This window comes from Natator depressus, chromosome 4 (genome assembly GCF_965152275.1).
Source record: "Natator depressus isolate rNatDep1 chromosome 4, rNatDep2.hap1, whole genome shotgun sequence".
Lineage (NCBI taxonomy): Eukaryota > Metazoa > Chordata > Testudines > Cheloniidae > Natator > Natator depressus.
The window spans coordinates 25,476,032-25,493,132 of NC_134237.1; positions in this window are offsets into that span (position 1 = coordinate 25,476,032).

Consider the following 17,101-nt stretch of genomic DNA (forward strand, 5'->3'; position numbering starts at 1 on the left):
CCATTGTGGGGCTACTTGCCTGCGGAATCATTCTCTAAACAATATGAATAAGGGATGCAGAATCAGGTTCTGTATCAGCTAATTATATTTGATTGTCAGGATGGTTTCAAATACTGAGGGACATTTAAAACAATATTCAGTATCTGAGTAAGGTTTGGGGGGTTGCAAGATTTTTTCTAACAGGAGTTTGCAAGATTTGTTAGCATATGGCATGCAGGTCAGTGAAAGGTATATCATGCACCTGCTTTTTGACTGTGCCATGCCTGTAGGCTCTGCCATGCCATTCTTAGTTTATGGTAGAACCTAGGGGGTATGGCACAGTGAAAAAAAAGCAGGTGTATGTCATGCCCTTCACTTTACTGACATGCATGCCACATGCTACCAAATGCTGCTCTCACAGTTTGGATAATCAACTCCATTCTGTTTTATTCTCTCTCATACCATACAGTACTGTAAATGAGCTAAAAGAAACTGTACCCATTTTGCTCATTCCAGAAGCCCGACATTTCAAAAGTTAATGCAAAATCATTTTCAATAAATATCTCCAAGCTTTAATTCATGCTGAGAGAGACCACTTACATTGTGAAATTTTGGAGTCTTGGTTTGAAGAAAATTTCTTTTATACTCACTGAAACATATGGAAGTGAGATAATATCTCCCAAGCTCCCAAAATCACTATTTTGTTTGCTTGTTTATGGAACAAAATGCCTTATGCCTTCTGAGAATGTCCATACCCACATAATGTTCTAGTGTGCTAAATTGGCACTGGGAACTTTATATTAGCAGCTCTATGTACCAAAACATATGTTGCCAGCCAGAGAAGGGTTCAAAGAATGAAGTATTTCACCAAATAATATGTACTACACTCTTGAAGCAGACCACATTAAGGAGTTTTCAGATGGTAAGATAGGAATAAGCAGTGTACTGTGCTAAAAATGGTGCTTTTTTGGCTGAAACATGCTTTCAGTTGGTTTTTGTAGCAGATACATAGCAATCTAAGACTTCACAGTACTCACTATACTGCAAAACACCTTGACATTCCAGGGCTTCACAGTGACAGAAGGGACAGAACTCAAGGTCCTTCTTCAAAGGCACATATCCAAGCATCTTGAACTAAAGGAACACTTCCACTAGCTAAAGCAATGTGAGGAATAGATTCTAAAACCTTCACTCATGTTGAATGCTCTGCAAATAGTCTTGTGGATGTCAATGAGAACCAGCTCACTAAGAGTAAGAGGCTCAGAATCAGACCCTTAGTGATTACAAGTAAAACTTCAAAGGTACTTAAATCCTATTGTCAAAGAGACTTAGGTGCTTAAGAGCCTACATCTAATTGAAAGTCTATGGGACTTAGACACTCCTCAATCACTATGACACTTTTTTAAAGTATTACCTTGCTGAGGGAGCTGAGCAAATAATTCATAACAAATAATTTATCTGAAGAGTTTTGTCTCTTTCTCCATTTGTAAATTTTCTTTGAACAGGCCAATTTTTTCTTGTATTTATTCACTATTCAAATTTGTTTGATGAATAATTTCTGTGAATTCACATAGCTCATTCATGAACAATTCATTGTGAGTATCTGAAGTACAAAATTCAAGCTGTTTTTATTTACTATGGAGGACAAGTGGTATATTAGAGTCAGGTTCCTTGTGCACATACTTGTGATTATGAAATCAAAATTTGCCTTCTACAAATATTCACTTTAAAATCCCTGTTTTGGTGATCATTCTTGCTTGTAAACTCATTTGCTAGAGTAGTCACAGAAAGCAAACACAAAAGGGGATAAGAATATTATCAAAACAAATTTGTTTAAACATTCAGATTAATATTCACAGAAGTGTTTTTGAAGTTTTCACCCATCTCTTATTATGATATACAGTTGAGCAATTCTGATTCCATCCAGTTGAGGGCAGTATCACACACACTCTATCCCACGCATGTGTGCCAGTTCATTACAAATTGAAACATCTTAAATGCAGAAGACAGAAAGTCACACACACACACACACACACACACACACAGAGAGAGAGAGAGAGAGAGAGAGAGAGATCATTACAAATTCAGACATCTTAAATGCAGAAGTGATTAAAGTTTCAGGTGGATATCAGAATACCATGGATTCTCATCATCTAAGCATTTTGTCCTGGAACAAGCTTCTGTTAGGGCTAAGGTCTGACCCTGTTAACTATCTCATCCTACAGGAAGCTTACTTGGGCTCAAGCCTGACTTTTGCTCAAAAACTTGAATAACTTGAAAATGTAGTTTTTTCTCCATGCAGTGTTAAAGTGACTCAGCTTTCTGGTTATGTCATATTTTTCTCTCTCTTTTGGTAGATATGTGTATATGGATCTATCTGGGAGCTGGATGTCCACATGGCTGGCAAACACAGTCAATGTTTAACTCATAACTATTCACATGTGTTGGTGCCATTGACATGGTTTTGGTTTACCCCATATGGATTTCTGGCTTTTCAATCCAGGATGGACTTCCTGGTATTATTGCTGTCATAGAGTCCTCTCTCTGACTCTTCAATCCTACCTCATTGCCCACATTGCTCCCATCTTCTCCCTAACTTGTCTCACTATGAGATAATGGTTTCATCATGCTTTGGGAGGGGCTTTCTCTCAAATGTTGTCCTGTGTGTTCAGCTACTGTGGTCAGAATGACCAATAATACTACGTGAATACTCTTTTCTGTAACACATTTAAAATGTGATGTCACACAGAATTATAATGATAGCATTTATAAATCCACTTTTTGAGGCAGAAGACATATAGCATAAGAAAGATGAAATAAAAATAAAGGTAAAAAGCCCCAAAACTATGCAGCTAAAGATGTCTAAGAAGATTACTTAGACATGTTAGATGACTTCAAGTTGCCAGGGCCTGATGAAATACATTCTAGAATACTCAAGGAACTGACTGAGGAGATATCTGAGCCATTAGTGATTATCTTGGAAAACTCATGGAAGATGGGAGAAAGCCCAGAGGACTCTCTGGATAAAGGCAAATATAATGCCAATCTATAAAAAGGGGAATAAGGACAACCAAGGAAATTACAGACCAGTCATCTTAACTTCAGTACCAGGAGTACTGCAGAAAAGAATCTGGGGGTTATAGTGGATCACAAGCTAAATATGACACAACAGTGTAACACTGTTGCAAAAAAAGGAAACATCATTCTGGGATACATTAGCAGGGGTGTTGCAAGCAAGACATAAGAAGTAATTCTTCAGCTCTACTCCATGCTAATAAAGCCTCAGTTGGAGTATCATGTCCAGTTCTGGGCACCACATTTCAGGAAAGATGTGGACAAATTGGAGAAAGTCCAGAGGAAAGCAACAAAAATGATTACATGTCTAGAAAACAAGACCTATGAGTAATGATTGAAAAAAAATGGGTTTGTTTAGTCTGGAGAAGAGAAGACTGCGGGGGGGGGGGGGGAAATGATAATAGTTTTCAAGTATGTAAAATGTGGTTTCAAGGAGGAGGGAAAAATGTTCTTGTTAATCTCTGAGTACAGAGGACAAGAAGCAATAGGTTTAAATTGCAACAAGGGAGGTTTAGCTTGGACATTAGGAAAAACTTCCTGTCAGGCAACTGTTTTCTTCCTGTGTATTTGTATAAGACCTACCACAATAGGGTACCGGATTGGATATAGTTAATAGTGTGGATGTAATATACTCAGACTTCTGTAAGGCATTTGACTTGGTACCTCATGACATGTTGATTAAAAAACTAAAAAGATATAGAATTTACATGGCACACATTAAATGGATTAAAGGCTGGCTAACTGAACAAACACCTGCCAGGAATGGTCTAGATAATACTTAGTCCTGCCTTGAGTGCAGGGGACTGATCTAGATGACCCCTTGAGGTCCCTTCCAGTCTTACAATTCTATGATTCTAAGATGTTTATGCTATTAGAAAATGAAATTGCAAAGAAAGTTAACCTATTGGAATGATATTATGGTGCTGTGCAGATCAGACAGGTCAAATACACACACACACACACACGTTTAATATTTATTTGTCTCCCTGTTGCTTAAAAACATCTTCTTTCTACCTTTTCAAACTTTTCTTATCATTAAATTTCTTTGCAAATTTGTGCACCAGCTATTTGAAGAAAATAGATAATAATTAAGCAAAGTTATTAACAATTTCAGCCCCAAACTATCCATCCAAGATAAAAAACCAGGAAAAAATATTGAAAAAATCTCCACTTTGTAAATCAAAATTCAAAATTGATGGTTTATTTTATGGAAAGTTCAAAATGTGAAAAAATCTGACCAGCTCAAGTAGATCGCTCCCTTGCACCTTATTAGTAGGATCTGATTTACTCTAGAGATGGATGAGGTGTCATGGTGCCATAAAGCCAGACTGATTGCTCAGACAAAAAAAGGAGTGATGAGAGAAATAGTCAAATTCCTATGCAAAATGGGTGGTGCTGTCATTAAGTCCAGGTGGATTTCCTATGGATGCCTTTAAGCTTGAGTCTTAGGGCTTGTCTACACATACAACCTTGTAGTGGAGCAGCTGCACCAATTTAGCTGTGCCGCTGTAGTGCTTCAGTGAAGACGCTACCTACACCATCAGGAGAACTCCACCTCGCTGAAAGGTGGTAGCTATGTTGACGGGAGAAGCCCTCCCATTGACATAGTGCTGTCTACACCAGGGGTTAGGCTAGTATAACTGTGTCACTGAGGGCTGGTCTTCACTATGGGGAGATTGATGCTGTTGCAATCGATGTAGATGCAGAGTGCTCTCCAGTCGACCCCGGTATTCAGCTCCCTGAGAACAGTAAGGGAAGTTGACTGTAGAGCATCTCCCATCGATGCAGCGCAGTGAAGACACTGGGGTAAGTCAACCTAAGTTACGCTACTCCAGCTATGTGAATAACGTAACGTAGCTGGAATCGATGTAGTTTAGGTCGACTTACCTCTGTAGTGATGACAAGCCCTGAGTTATAATCACACCGTTGACCCATACTAGCATAAGTGCCTAGTGTAGACCAAGCCTAACTAATCTATCCATAAGCCACAGGTGGAGGCTTTTTATCTTGATCTCTTGGCGACAGCACCAATAGTGTTTCAAATACACAGCCAAAAATAAATCCCTGTACTTAAAGCAAACATTATACAGTTTATTTACAAATTCCCTGTTAACTTATTGATTAGAATAAGAGGATGCTTTTGTACAGTACTGAAAGTTATGAATATATCTACTGCTTATGAATTCAGAGACAAAGGAGTAAAACAAGCACGTGTAAAAACAAAAGGAAAATGGAATTTCTTTAAAATGTATCCTACAATTATTTTCATAATGGCAGTTATAATATTAATTTCATTATCATTTTATAATAGACCTTATGTTTTGTGAAGCATTATTCTTAGTTTAGGTCATATAATTAACAATAAGTTCAATCATTTAGCAGTAATTAGATGACATCCTGCATTTCTGCTAAAACAAGCTATCTCTACTGGGAGTTGAAAAATAATATATGTAATACAAATTGGTAAATCCAAACAGATTAATAGATTTTAAGGCCACTTCGATGATCTAGTCTGGCCTCCTTTATAACACTGCCAATAGAACTCCCCTGAAATAACACCCAGAGCAGATCTTTTAGAAAAATATCCAATTTTGATTTAAAAACTGTCAGTGATGAAGAATCTACCACAACATTTGGTAAATTGTTCCAATGGTTAATTACGCTCTCTCTTAAAAAATTATGCTTTATTTCCAGTTTGAATTTGTCTAGCTTCAACATCCAGCCATTGGATCATGTGCTATGTTTCTCTATTGGTCTGAAGAGCCCAGTATTAATATTTGTTCCCCATGTAGATACTTACAGATTGTAATCAAGTCACCCCTTAACCTTCTCTTTGTTAAACTCGTTTGAGCTCTTTGAGACTATCACTGTAAAACAGGTTTTCTAATCTTCCAATCATTTTAGTGGCCCTTCTCTGAACCCTCTCTGATTTATCAACATTGCTCATGAACTGTAGACAAAAGAACTGGACACACTATTCCAGCAGAGATTGCACCAGTGCCAAATACAGAGATAAAATAACCTCTCTACTCCTACTAGAAACTCACCCATTCGATGATGATTCCTCATCTACAATTATGTTTTGAGACGTATCAGTTGGCCAGCCTTTAATCCATTTAATGTGCACCATGTTAATTTTATATCTTTTTAGTTTTTTAATCAACATGTCATGAGGTACCAAGTCAAATGCCTTACAGAAGTCTGAGTATATTACATCAACACTACTAACTATATCCAATTCAGGACCCTATTGTGGTGGGTCTTGTATAAATACACAGGAAGAAACAGTTGTTGCCTCAAAGAGCTTACAGTCCAAGAACTAGCACACCCACAGGTAAATAAACCTGTCATCTACAATTCCCTAATATAACAGCATACATTATAACTGAAACTTTTATCCTGAGTAAATTTTAATTATTTTAGGTCTGCTTCTCCCCCAAGCCCCATTGACCTCAGTGGGAGCAAGATCAGGCCCTTTGGCAGTATTCATATAAGATACTTGTGCAGAAAACTTTGCAGGATTAGGCACTTTATTTGCAAGACTGCATTCACCATAAATACAACACCCCAGAGTCTGTTATTTCTGCTCTGGAGCACTAGAGGTTATCAGCAGCTGTCCAGTCTATTATATCTTTAATTCAAGGCTTATACTTTATATATATATTGTTTCAATTTTGAGTAACACCTTGGAAACTAATATCAAATAAATGACTGTATAATGGATGGCCCTTTGGCTGTGATAGCACACAATGCATCCCATTATTAGAAATCTTTGTCGATCTATGTACAAGGATTATTAAGTAGCTTGCACTGAATTTCTTAGTTCATTTCATACCACATGCATTCATAAATTAGATGATGGTAATCTATTAATAAAAACTTAATATTCTACATTATCCTCCATAAAAATATTCACTGTTTTTTTTTAATGAAATAAAACTATCCACAGAGTCTTTGAGAAGCTGATGAGATGTAAGGCAGATTAAAATCTTGGTTTTATAATGGCCCAAGACAAGGCTTACTCACTTTTTTCCAAGAGGCGATACTGTAACATACTGTAAGAAAACAGGTAGGACAAACCAGAGTTCTTTGTGCCGAGTGCGTCTCTCCTTCTGGCAGAGCGGTACAAAAAATGGGTCAAACTGGGACAGGGTGCATAGCAACCTGTCCTGTCTTTGAGCCTGTAACGACTCTTCCATCTCAATTCTATGGTCAGGAGGTAAAGGAGGGGATGTGTTGTGGGAGCAGACATATTCTGTAACATGCTCCCTGGGGGAGCCACTGGATTTCCTACCAGAAATTCACTATGGAGCTAGTGCTACCCTTAGAAGCACCAACTTCCTTTCCTTGCCTGCAGGCCCTATAGAGAGGTATGCATTATGGAGGAATGGACAGAGAAGAACAACAGAGGCATGTCTCCTGCAGAAGTGAGGTGGAAGGAGGTAGGCAGCACTGGTTTATTACAAGAAGATCCCAAATTCCACAAGGTTTGACAATGGATTGTCAGTCCTTGTGGAGTTATGAAGCTTCATTCCTGCAACCCTCTACTATGTCTATACTCCCCCAGATCTCTCCCACTAGAGCTTCATGTGAGGAGGAACTCAGTGAGCCTGACTGTGTGGAGGCAGCAGCTGACTTTTCATCAGGTGGTGTGGGGGAGGTCACGTGTCTCCCTAGATTTGCTGCTTGGCTTGTATTGAGCGTGCTCACACGGACTGAGCATGCTCAGTAACACTGCTGACTCTGTGCCCCCCTCACTGTGCCCCCCTCACTATCGGTAGGCACAGGTCATCTCTGCTTTTCATTTGCCTCTTTTCTTAAAAAATGGAAGATTTGGCTATTTTAAAAGAAAAACAAAGAACTGTATTTAATGTTACAAAGGTGAACAACTTGGAAGAGTGTAGGGGATGCAAAAAGCTGAGAAACAGCAATACAGTATATTCATAAACAACAAAATTTTGTTATTTGGAACAGTGAGAATAATAATATGTACTAGCATGATAATAATTATACACAGCTATGCACCAAGAAGAGGTTTCGGCACTTTTCTCCTCTGCAGTTGAAAAGTTTTATTTTCTGGATAGTTTAGCTCCCACCATACATACATACAGAACAAATCAGCTTCTCTATGTTCTTTAGTCAATTTACTTTTTTGCAGAATTAACTTGTCTTGCACTTAGAATTATTATTCTTATGATTTATTATTTGTATTATTGTAGTGCCTAGGAGCCCTAGGTTTGCTTTTACAGTAAATATTTCTTGCTCACTCTTAGGGTCTTGCTCTCCTTCTCTTTGAGTGACACTATGTGTCATTTAATCTTTTCAGCCTTGTGACTTATTTTGAGCTCCTGCTCCTCTGTATTATCCCCTCTGGTGGGAAGGCTGCCAGCAGAACAGAACAGCAGGGGACATAGTAGCTATTTCCTGCAAAGGACCAATGGGACGAACAATGCCAGTTCCTGCAGATCTTGGTTCCACCCCAGGTCTCCCACAGACCAGGTAGCACAGCGATCTGATTCATTATGTCACCTTTGGCAGAGTGTCCTTGCCAACCGCCTGTCCATACTCCCTCTTGGAGTAAGCAAAATCCATGGACTGCAAGTTACAGCTGCCAGGTCAGTAGCAGTTTACAATGCAGGTCCTATTATGTGTTTGGTTGCCTTGAATGAGGGACTTGCTTGATAGAGGGCTTCTCCTTGACTTCTTGCTCCTGTCAGCCACTTTGTTCTCATGGAGCTCTGCTCATGAGTTGCAGACACAGAGCCATATCATGAGAAGACATTTCCCATGTAGCCTCAATCCATTTTTTCATGGGCCTCTGTCCCTTCATTGCATTTTTAAGGCCACTCTGTTCCCCTCTGCACTAGGAATACTGTGTGCCCTTCATGTTTATAATAGAACTAAAATCTCCTGTGATAAAGATCTTAGGAGCAAAAGGCACGTCTACATTCAATATGTTTATTCTCCTTGCGGTTTTCCCCAGACTTAGTATACATATGGTGTTATGAGTAAGATCTGTTTATTCAATACCACAATGCCAGCGTTAATCATTTATCCTTATCCAAACCAATGCTAAAAGTTAGTGTCTGGAAAAAAAGGTCTAAGCAGAGTTTAATGTGGTTGGGTTAGTATTAGTCTCAGATCTAGATTGGCTTTACCAATATCAGATTTCTGTTCCATAACTTGGAAAGTTTATCAGTTTTCTATCAAACCGATGATAGACATTATTTATAAGATTGTTTAGGCAAAGAATTTGGTTTTGACTGCTAATTTTAGAAAAGATAATAGTCTTCAAGACATCCATTCCAAATCTGTCTTCTCCCTGAAACCAGTTTGTGAATTCTAGATAGTGTAATTGGCTCCTTGCATCTAAATCATACAAAAACCTCTAAACTGAGATGATTTGTAAGGTTTTACAGGAGATATATAAAAAAGCATAGGTACCAAAGCTAATAGAGTTTGCCTGGACATTAGACTGATGTTGATTCTCTGCTGTTCAGTGGCATGATTCAGTATTCGGTGCAAATTTGTGGATTTCTGACAAAAAGACATTTTTAGCACCATTGCAACTACTTGATTCATTTGGAGGCACTGATAAATAGACATAGCTGGCAGTGGAATTAGAAGCTGAGCTATCCTGTTTTTTTCTCTCTCCTGTTAATACCAGGTGATGATTGGTGTTGTGAGGCATAAACTCAGAGCAACTGGATGAGAAAAGGAAAAAAGTGGTCGGGAAACATATACAATGTGTGAAAAATGAGAGCATACCTTCCATGCTGTCACCTTCACCGCTCAGTTGAGCTCTTCAGCACAAAATACCTCATCAGATATCTAAATGGCTATTTATGGTATCCAAATGCCCAGTTTGTGTGTGCATTAGCAGAAACTACACACACAGATTGGGAATGCAACTGCACATTTATTATTGCAATTCACTGCGGGCTTGTGTGTTTTTGAAAATCAGGCCCATGGTATGTAATATGGTCTTCACTTCTGCCGGAAATAGTTTTCATGTGGACCCACTGTTTGTGGTTTTTAATCCAACTGGTTTGTAAACAGAGATGCTATTCTCCTCACATACCACAGTCATATCCTTCTACATTTAAGCATCAGTAGAATTTGTGCCAAAGGTGAACATTAACCAGAGAGCCGTCCCTTTAATTACATCTGCTACTGATACAAATAGGCTTTATAACTCTAAAATCTCCTACCAGTACTCTTAACTACTGGTGACAGATTAAGTGTTCACAAGTTTAAGATATTCCAAATGTTTCACTGAGGGTAATCCTATTAGTTGAATACTCTAAGGTCACTGCTGGAATCAGGTACTGGTTTGGTTAATGGATTTTATACGCAGAGTACATATTTGCACCATGCAGTTAGAAAATGAAGTGCTACCAATAGGACAGAAATTTTAAAAACTTGAGACACTGACATTTGAGAAGCTAGGATCACAAGGTTTCTACAAGGTATGGAAATATGTGATCCAAGACAAGAGTAAGGAAATTTAGTTTAGAAAGTAAGTTTAAAAGTTTGGATACATGTGGATGGCTTCTTAGAGGACTTCTAGTGTCCTATCAAGCCTCTCACCTGCAGGGTATGACTTCAAATCCAGCCCAGACTGGTGGTAACTAAGTTATTGAGCCTGATTCTGCAACCTTTAATCAGGTTGAGTATCACTTACTCACATGAGTAATCCCATTAATTTATCTATGAATACTTCATCTCAAAATAAATTGCAGGATAAGGTCTGGTGGCCTGTGTGAAATATATTTAGTGGCAAGTCCAGTTTCCAGAAGGGAGGAGACCATAAAGAAAAAGCTATTATCATTATCATGATCTCGTGTATAACACTGGTCATAGAAGGCCCCCAAAATAAGTCCTTTTGAACCAGCACATATTTTTTAAAAAAACATCCAATCTTGATTTAAAAATTCCAAGAGATGGTGAATCCACCATGACCCTTGGTAAATTGTTCAATTGATTAATTATCTTCACTGTTAAAAATGTATGCCTTATAGATTTATCAATCATACAGCATCATGTGTACCCACAACACTCCACAGTACCTGCCCCAAAGAATGCATAGTCTAGGTAACATACAACCTGGCATGAAACATGGAGATATGATGATAGGTAAGAAATTTGGAAGAGGAGGGAGATTTACATGGTCTCAGATCAGGAATTCACTTGCTTTTGAAGTTTACAGGTTGAAGTTTACAAGTCATGTTTGTTCCAAATATATGTGTAAAACTGTAAGTTCTTTGGGGCAAAGCCCAGGTATTTGTGTGTATTTGAGCAGTGCCTAACATAATGGCATGCAAGTGGGCGTACAGACTGAAAAGAAGTGGTCTCTCCAGTTTATAGGCTCATAGAATCATAGATTTTAAGGTCAGAAGGAACTATCATGATCATCTAGTCTGTCCTCCTGCACATTGCAGGTCACAGAACCTCACCCTCATATGCCTGTAATAGACCCCTAACATCTGGTTGAGTTACTGAAGTCCTCACATCATGGTTTAAAGACTTCAAGTTACAGAGAATTCACCATTTACACTAGTTTAAATCAGCAAGTGACCCATGTCCCATGCTCAGAGGAAGGCAACTGCACCCCAAGGTCTCTGCCAGTCTGATCAGGGGGAAAAATTGCTCCCTAACCCCAAATATGGCGATCAGTTAGACTCTGAGCATGTGGGCAAGACCCACGAGCCAGACACCTGGGAAAGAAAACTCTATAGTAACTCAGAGCCACTCCATCTAGAGCTCCATCTCCAGCCATTGGGGATTTTTGCTGCTAGCAGTTGCAGATGGGCTATTGTAGGCAGTCTCATCATAACATGCCCTCCATAGATTTATCAGTCTCTGCCTTGAAGCCAGTTAGGTTTTTTGCCCCTACTTCTCCCTTGAAGGGCTGTTCCAGAACTTCACTTCTCTGATGGTTAGACACCTTCATCTAATTTCAACCCTAAACTTTAAGCCATATTGATGCTCAGAGGTGGAAAGCATCTGTAGCCCTGTTGATGCTCGAACTGTTCTAAAGAAGAAGAGTCTCCAAAGCTGTCAGTCTTGTATCTTTCATAATCAGTTCACACACAAACAAAATTATGGAGAGGCAGAAAGTGTCTCCATAAACAGGGACCTATTACAAGTCAATTTTGAGACACACAGAGTCTTGTAAGTTAAAAAGATGTTTACAAATTCAAAATGCTAGGGTTAAGTCTTGATAGCAAATAGATTTCTTTTCCTGAAAATTTCAGGAGATTCACAAGTTATTTTCAAGATAAAGAAAATTAAAAATTAAAGACTTTACAAGTCTTGTGGCTCACAGTGAAAGTTGTATTGGCGAACACCAAAATCTATAAGGTGAATTTTCACATTGCAACATCATTCACTGAATGTATGCACTTCCGTGGGATAGAATATTTACACCCACTACCTAAACTGGACATTTTCATTCTTTATAATGTTTTTAGGCCATGGTCTTGCACATATGTACACATGTGATTAATTTTATGCAAGTATCCCAGTATTACTCAAGTGTGTAAAATTTCACACAAATGTAAGTATCTGCAGGGATTGAGATCTAAGCATTCTAAATTTAATGTAATTCAATTTTAAATATAATGCTCTTCTTATGAACTTTGTATACAGATTATACTGTTTACTGTAGCATTCCTTAATTTCAACTGTACAACATTTGTTGTATTGGAATTATAAAAGAAACACATGGGTAAATCGGTTTCTGTTATGTCACCCAGCAATATCCAGTATGTTTCCTAATTGCACAGTGGCAGAGTTTTCAATGTAAAGCAGTGGTACTTGTGACTGGTTGAGTCTGGTCTGCCATTACTGTCACGTTTTGTGCAGTTCTGCATTTATATACATTTTAATGATACTCAAAATAGAATGCCAAAACCAGTGTGTTTTGCTTGAACTGTAAAAAAAGTCTTGAGTCAGAAAGTCCAGAAGTAAAGAAGGAAAGAAAAAAAATAAAGAAATAAAATGGAAGGTGAAAAAAATGTAAAAGGGGACTTGCCTGGAAGCAGTTATATAGAAATAGCAGCAGTAAAATCACCCTAAAAATGAGGAAATATAACCCTCTGACAAATGTTTTAAGTAGGTATTTTTATTAATGTGTGACAAATTAAATATTTAATGCATTAATCCCCTTGACTGAAAAAACTTAAGCACGAGTATAATTACTCACATACTTAAAATAAATATGTGCATATGTTTGCATAGGATGTGGGTTCGTGTGACTAGAGTGACAACAGAGAAAGAAAGAAATCTACAAAAAAAAAAAGAAATCTGAACATTAAACTGAAAAACAGTAAAATTGATTAATAAAATTTTTCATCAAAAAATGGAGAAAGTCTCATCAAAATCATTTTGTAAAATTATTCTTTTGTAAAAAAAAAGCCACTTTTTCTCAAAGTTTTCATCATTTTTTACTAGTTCTAATAATTAAAGCCCCAGTCCTTGAAACAATTATGCATTTGTGTAACTTTATGCATGTGAGTAGTCCCATTGGAATCAATGCTGCTCATAACTCTGGTGCTAAAGTTATTCACACTTGTTTTCAAGAGTAGAGGTTGGGAGCTAAATTTGCAAATGGGGTTCTACTGCAATAATAGTTTCCAAATGGTTATAGAACATTTCAACCCAAATGGTAAAAGTTTCATTATGTTCTGCCCAAAGATTCTTGAATATTTGAGTCAAAATGGTTCAGCCAATTTTGAATGAGAAAAAAAAATGGGGGCGGAATCCACCACTTTTTCCCTTAGAAAAGTATTTTCGTGACTTTTTTTGAACAACTCTGTAGCTGAAATGACCGAGGTTTAAAAGTTGTCATTTGCCATATAAATAGTTCTTCATGCATAAGCGTTCATGCATGGCCTTCATTGTTAATTTTTGTTATATTTGGTTTTATTTGCAAACTTTTAAAAAAATTTCGATGTTGCTTCCTTTTCTTTTTGTTCATTTTAAAAAAATAAGGATGTTAGCCTTCCTAAAATACTTTTTGGGTAACTTCTTGCTCGCACTTTCCAAGTTCAGCAACAGCGTTGGCAGCACACAAACTGATCTTGGGTTTGCAATTTGTTAAAGTCTGATATCCACACTAACACCATCACTCGAAAGAATATCCTGTGTCCCAGCTTCAAGGATATCAACAGCCAACTGATCTAGAACTTACAGTAATAGGACCTCCATGTAGGGAAGCAGAAATCTAAATAAGTGAAGCAGGTGACAAGACAATTTGCATAAATTTGTGACTGAATGTCAAAAAGATGTGATTCAGCTGCAAAACTCAATAACCCCTATTTCTGAGTAAACCAAAACCAAATTCAACTGTGGTTACACCCAAGCAGTTCAATAAAGTTCGAGTACTCTCAAACGTGGTGGTGGATGCTGACCTGCAGGTATGGTACCTGGGAACTGGTACTCAGGCTACCTCTCAACTTGCTGGCAGCATCACGCTTCTATTCATTCCTGGAAGTACTGATTTTGGAAGTGTGACTCCTAGAACTTGTATTGCAGCATTGGATGATATTGATTAACTCATATTTCTATATTATTTTCTGGACCTCTGGAATAATATTTAAACATGACTTCAATAGCTCACAGACAGGTGGGTACCTGAAAGGTACATGTGGGCATTATGTTTTCGTAGGTTGTCTCATCTCTAAAAATCAATATAGATCAGGGGTGGGCAAACTACGGCCCACGGGCTGGATCCAGCCCCTCGGGGCTTTGGATCCAGCCCACGGAATTGCCACCCCCGTGGCACCGCGCCACTCTGGGAAGCGGCCACACCACATCCCTGCAGCTCCTGGGTGTGGGGAAGCAGAGAGGTCCGCACGCTGCTCTTGCCTGTGGGTACCTCCCCCAAAGCTCCCATTGGCCAGGAATGGGTTTCCGCAGCCAATGGGAGCTTCGGGGGAGGTACCCACAGGCAAGGGAAACACGCGGAGCCCTCTGAGCCCCCCACCCCACTCCCAGGGGTCACGCAGGGACATGGTGCCGGCCGCTTCCCGGAGTGGCGCGGCTTGGGACCGGGGCTGGAGCCAGCAGGCAGGGAGCCTGCCCTGGCCCCAGTGCGCGCCACTGCCACCCCGGAGCCGCTCTAGATAAGCGGCGCCTGGCCGGAGCCTGAACACCTCCTGCACCCCGCACCCCAACTCCCTGTCCTGAGCCCTCTGCCACATCCCGCACCCATCCTGCACCCCAGCCCCCTGCCCTGAGCCCCCTCCTACACCCTGCACCCCTCCTGCACCTCAACCCCCTGACCTGAGCCCCCTCCTGCACACCACACCCCTCCTGCACCCTAACCCCCTTCCCTGAACCCCCTCATACACCCCGCACCCTTCCTCTGCCCCAACCCCTTGCCCTGAGCCCCTTCCTGCACACCTCACCCCTCCCACATCCCGCACTCTGCCCCCACACCCCAACCCCCTGCCCCGGCCCTGCAAGCAATTTACCCACCCAGATGTGGCCCCTGGGCCAAAAAGTTTGCCCACCCCTGATATAGATAAAAAGGCATTTATTGCAGTTTGCTATTACACAGCCACACCTCAAACAGTAACACTTTGACAGCAACAATCTTCTGAGCTCTTAGCCCCGAACTGAAGTTAAAAGCAGGGAGATATACAAAATTAAATGTTAAGTGAGCTGATACAGTACTTTAAATTGGAGGACTTCATTTCTCATTTGTATATGACTGTCTATTACAGAAAGAAAACACACAAAAATCTACCTTAAAAATGTAATGTAAAGAATGTCTCAAAACATGGGAGCAGCTTCAGAAGAGCATTTGACACTACATCAACATTCAATGAAGTGAGATTCCTTCTAGGAGGAGGAGGAGAGGAGAGTAAAGTAGTTTCTATTTGAAATGCAATGACATGAGAAGTTCAAGAAGAAGTAGATTTAGACTTCTCTATGTGAAAAATGTATGCTGCCATCTGTGTCTCTCTGAGTTACTACATTACACTGTGATTTGGAACTTGATGTAAACTATTGTACTATGAAGAGAAAGGAATTATTTTGGAGCCTCATTGACTCAGCATTTATACATACCTGACATCCACCCAGGGTTTGCAAAGATATTATGTTAGCTTGCCAAATAACTTACAGACACATCTAGGGGCTTGGAACCTGCAACTAGATCCATGCGGGCAGACTCCCGAGCCCACACAGAACACTATTAGGATTCACAGGGCTCCTGTATGAATCCAACTGTAGGATCAGGATCTTGCAGTGCTTCTCTTGTAGAAAATGCCATAACTACTATGTAAATATCCTCTAGATTAGTTTGTATTCCAATGGCATGTAAGTAGCACTCTCTCAATGATCTGGAAACCGTTATGGATGATTGACATATTTGGTTGGGAAATACACCTAGACTGAATTTGCCCAGACCAAAATTGCTAGACTAAAATCAAGTTTGGGATATATATTTTCTAAGATACAAGATCACATATTTGTGAGTATTGCTTTGTCCAAACACAGCCTGTAACATTATTAGTTTTTATGCGAAGTTTTATTTTATTTAGAATCAAAAGGGTTCTGCTCTTGGACAAATTTGGAATTCCAGGGCTCCATAATTCTAATTCTAATACAAGTCTTCATGAGATCATGTAGTCCTTACCATTCAAAATTCCTGTTGGAAAACTGGGGTTTTGTGCCATAATGATTGCAGCATTGGAGCCAAACACCAAGATTTTCAGAAATGGGTGCTCAAAGTTAGGCACAAGAGCGCTGAGTACTCATCAGCTCCCACCGAAGTCAATGAATTAGTAGGGGAAGGCCTGAGGTCACATTCCTAGAGTTAAAAATTGAATTGTGGTCAATCCTGATTTCCAATTTGACAGCTAATTAGCAAACAGAACAGGCCTAAAAAATCTCAGCGCTAGCAAATAAATACATTCACATCAGAGCTGCAAATCAATGTCTCTGTCCTTTGTCCAATGCGTGCAACTTAAATTCCAAACCTATCGCCTGTTTTTATGACAGATGGCTTGTAAATATATCTTACAGTTTTACAGCA